The following is a 4,851-nucleotide window of genomic DNA, read 5'->3' as shown; positions in this document are numbered from 1 at the left end:
GGTGATGCTAAGAAAAAGCATCATGGCTTTTGATAGGGACCGCGACCGAAGTGGCGGCCCTGAAGGAAGCGTTGTTCACGGCAGAAGCCAAGGCGGATACGAAGCGCACCGAGCGAGAGAAGCAAGATGCTCGGTTGGGAGAGGTACAGCAGCAGCTCTAGGAGCTCGGCAAGAAGTTCGGCTCCCTGGAGCATGACTACAAGACGCAAGCGTCTGAGCTTACAAAGGCCCTCCAGAGCGCGGCCGATGCCAAGGCCGAAGCCCAAAAGGCCTATCGGTGTCAAAACCGACGGATCTCGGGTAGGGGGTCCCGAACTGTGCGTCTAGGCGGATGGTAACAGGAGACAAGGGACACGATGTTTTTACCCAGGTTCGGGCCTTCTCGGTGGAGGTAAAACCCTACTCCTGCTTGATTAATATTGATGATATGGGTAGTACAAGAGTTGATCTACCACGAGATCAGAGAGGCTAAACCCTAGAATCTAGCCTATGGTATGATTGTTCTTCGTCCTACAGACTAAAACTCTCTGCTTTATATAGACACCGGAGAGGGCTAGGGTTACATAGAGTCGGTTACAATGGGAGGAGATCTTCATATCGTATTGCCAAGCTTGCCTTCCACGCCAAGGAAAGTCCCTATCCGAACACGGGACAAAGTCTTCAATCTTGTATCTTCATAGTCCAGGAGTCCGGCCAAAGGTCATAGTCCGGCCATCCAGACACCCCCTAATCCAGGACTCCCTCAGTAGCCCCTGAACCTGGCTTCAATGACGACGAGTCCGGTGCACAAATTGTCTTCGGCATTGCAAGGAGGGTTCCTCCTCCGAATACTTCATGGAAGATGTTGAACACAAGGATAGTGTCCGGCTCTGCAAAAATAAGTTCCACATACCACCGTAGAGAGAATAATTTCCGCACAAATCTAATCTGCTGACGTATTCCATAGTGTGACATCATGCCACGGTCAAGCCTTTATTTGAATCGTTTTACTGTTCCACCTCAACGTGTTTAGCGAGGCAGTTTCCTTAGCACGTCTTGTCAAAGCAGAGATCGTGTCCCCTTATTCCGGGATTCTCATCAATACGGGCGTGGGTAACCCAACCGCGTCATTAACCGCGGCGCTTGGGAGATAAGCAAGTTTTATTAGGCTGGTGGGGGCTTGTAGTTTCGGTCGCCCATATAAGGGGATAAGGATCTACCCTTTCCATTTACGCCTTCTTCCTCCTTTGCTTATCCCTCCCTGCGCACTCGAGCTCCAGCGCCCAAGCCCGCACATCTCGCCTCGACCTTCTCCAACCATGTCCGGAGCGGGAGGCAAGTGGATGGCCTCCTCCGTCACGGAGGGGCACATCAAAAGGTTGTGGAAAGCCGGATACCTGCACAACGACATTGCACACCGGCTTCCAGACGAGGGGCAGCTCGTCCCCACCCCCAGGCCCCATGAGAGGGTGGTATTCCTTCCCCATTTCCTCCGCGGACTGGGCTTCCCACTCCACCCATTTGTCCGAGGGCTCATGTTCTACTACGGCTTGGATTTCCACGATCTGGCCCCAAATTTTATCCTCAACATCTCGGCGTTCATCATCGTGTGCGAGGCCTTCCTCTGCATCCAGCCCCACTTTGGCTTATGGCTGAAGACTTTTAATGTAAAGCCGAAGGTAGTGGGCGGCCGCCAAGCGGAGTGCGGAGGAGCCATGGTGGGCAAGATGCCCAACGTCACATGGCTCGAAGGCGCTTTCGTGGAAACCATTAAAGGGTGGCAATGAGGGTGGTTCTACATCACCGATCCGCGTGACCCTGAATGGGCGGCGGCCCCCGAATTCAGATCTGGCATCCCCACACGGCTCACCTCCTGGAAAGAGAAGGGCCTAACATGGGGCGATTCGGAGGAGCTCACCGGACTCCAAGCCTGCGTCCAAAAGCTAGTGAACAAGAATCTCAAGCTTGTCAATGTAGTCCAGGTCATGCTCATACGCCGGATCCTCCTGTGCCAACAGCGGGCCTTCAACTCGTGGGAGTTTGATCCAGCACAGCACCAGACCTTGAGTAGGCTCTTCGACACTATGTACGAAGACGCCTGGAGGGTGCTTTTCAAGGGCGCCAAGGCTCCCGCATCCGCTACCGAAGATCACGGATTTAGCTCGCGGCATAAAGCCGATGAGGTAAGATATTTTACCCTTTATAGGATGCTTTTTCATAGTTTGACACTATGCGGGATCTAAACTCCCTCACCTTTGACAGGACTGGCTGAAGAAGTCCGGGCAGGTTAACTGTCCGGCTCCCTTACCAGAAGACCCAGCGGGCGCCCGATTGACGGGGCTGCTGGTTCCGGCACCTCACGTGGTGCCGGAGAAGAAGGCCAAGAAAACGGCCACGGGAACTCGAAAGAGTTCCCGTCGTCAGGTGTTATCAGACTCATCGTCCGATGACTCCAAGGCGGACTCCTCCCGTGAAGATGAGGAGGAGAAGAAAGAGGCTTCTCCCCCAACGGGGGGAGAGAATAAAAGGAAGGCCTCCCCAACTAGGGAGGCCGGAGGGTCGAAAAAAGGAAGGACCCTTCCTCCGGACTACTCCACCAACGCCAACAACGACGAAGAGGAGTGGCCCTCGAGGGCCAAGCCCCTGGCGAGATCGTAAGTGTCCGGATTCCATAATAACTCATGATTTTTATTTTGTCGCATAGTGTCTTCTAATGCCGAATAGAACCCTGTAGCCCGCCTAGGGACGATCTCCCCACTGCGTCGAGCGGGTCCCTGGGTTCGTCGGATGTGAATAGCACTTCGCTTCCGACCGCCTCCTCCCCTCGTGACATAGACGACGCCGAGGTGGGGTCCCGGAAGGGGCCCAGCCAGTAAGGTGGTCCTGGAGGCATCGCAAGGCAACCTTCCGGACTTTGGGCGAAAAGAGGGCGGAACCCCCAAGGGTTCCAAGTTTGGCCCTGTGCCGGACTCCGTACCGGAACCTACAGTGGTTCCGAAGTTCGGCGGGCGGCCCCTTCGTGAGAAGGACGAGACTGCGACGCCGGTGGCCTCCGTCCAACCGGGGGCGCCGGATAATTTGCTGAAGGCGCTTAACGGCGCCTCCATGAACAAGGAGCACCGCACTGTCATGAGTGCGGTGATCCAGAAAGTTCAGTCCGCCAAGAGCGGGCTGACTGAAGCCTGTACTAGCCTTCTAACAGGCTTTGAGGTAAGTAATTTAAGATATGTAAAAGTGGTACCGCATAGACAGTAGCCCCTGATGCTCAGTTTGGTCTTCGGAAAGAAAAAGCCAAGCTGAGGATCTAAAAAGATATACGCAGGAGTCCAACAGAAATATGTCAATATGGGAATGCAGGCTGCGCTGCTGACCTCTACCGCACTGACTGCGGAGGTCAATGCATTGAAGTAGAGCCTCGAGCGGTCCGAGAACAAGCTCGGCCTTGCCAACAAGCAGCTCGAGGACAAGGAAGGTAAGTAATACCTTATTAAAGTAGTACCTTATAGAAAAGGATTTGGTTGCAAAAAATGACAGGAATAACGTGGGTATTGCAGGGGCCACGAACGAGTTGGCGACCCTAAAGGAGGCGGTGTCCAAGGCCAAAAATAGTGCGGCCTTGGAGCGCACCGAGCGAGAGAAGCAGGAGGCACGGGTGGCAGAGGTGCAGCAAGAGCTCCAGGCTCTCGTGGAAAAACACGAGAGTTTGGAGCGTGACTCGAAGACTCGAGAGTCCGAGCTCGCCTTGGCTCTTGAGAGTGCCAAAACCGCTAAGGCCGAAGCCCAGAAGGCCCTCCAGGTGATCGAGGCGATGAAGAAGATAGCGGCGGGTAAGGCATTTTTTATGCAAAGCAAGAATATAAAAGTAAATTATCTGTTACTTACCCAGATCCGGAGCTCTCCAGGAGCGTTCGCTGATCTGCCCTGTAGTGTGTCTGATGCTGCCGCGTTCTACCGATCCGAGGAGGGGAGCTCGACGGAAAAGGTGTTCTGGTCTCAGTATGCTGAGGCCGAACACCCGGTGCCCCTGAGCGACCAGCTGAAGCAGCTGGTCGAGCTCCACAAGGTGGCCGAACATGCCATGAAGGGCCTCATAGTTCGATTGTGGCCTGGAGAGGCCATGCCTGGGAGCTACTTCGGTCTGGTGCGGCGGCTGGTGGAAGCGTGTCCGTGGATTGAAGTCATCAAGCGCTCCGTCTGTATTGAAGGTGCCGTCGGGCCCTTGCCCGTGCTAAAGTGCACTGGGGAAAGCTGGACGCGGAGAAGCTTTTGACGGACGCGCCATCGGCGGGCAAGGAGTATCGCACGCCCGAGATGTATTATAAGGGCGTCCTGAAGGGTGCCCGCCTTATAGCGGATGAGTGCTCCAAAGATGTAATTTTTGAGTAGACTCGCATTTGTTATCCTGTACGCTGAAAACTTTGTTCATGTGCGTTAAGCAACGCTTGTTAATTTAAAATATTGCCTTCTGTGTGGCCGTTTATCAAATCTGAGAGATGCAAGTCATCGGCTTCTACCCCCATGCCATGAGTGCTGGGGTGTTCGGGATAAACCTGAGCGCTCTTGTTCCCATTCTTGGGTCCATCTAGGGAGGCGCTCAGCACAACGAACCAGGCCATCGGACTTATAATGCTTTATCACTGTCACTTAGCCATAGAATTCTATAATTTTAAATTTCAGCGAAGCCCCTAGTATTCGGAAGACCGAGTTCGGGGCGCTATCCACGCCTTGGCCAGATAAATCCGGCTCCTCGCTCTAAGCAGCATAAGTCTTTAAGGACTCGAAAAACCTCGCGAACAGCGACCCGTCTCTCGCAGTATCATGAAGGTCAGTTTTAGATTTCTCTACTGAGGTGTTAACCCAGCTCAACTGGGG

This window comes from Triticum aestivum, chromosome 5B, assembly GCF_018294505.1.
Source record: "Triticum aestivum cultivar Chinese Spring chromosome 5B, IWGSC CS RefSeq v2.1, whole genome shotgun sequence".
In the NCBI taxonomy this organism is placed as follows: domain Eukaryota; kingdom Viridiplantae; phylum Streptophyta; class Magnoliopsida; order Poales; family Poaceae; genus Triticum; species Triticum aestivum.
The sequence above is the reverse complement of the archived record's forward strand: the minus strand, read 5'-3'. Positions refer to the sequence as shown.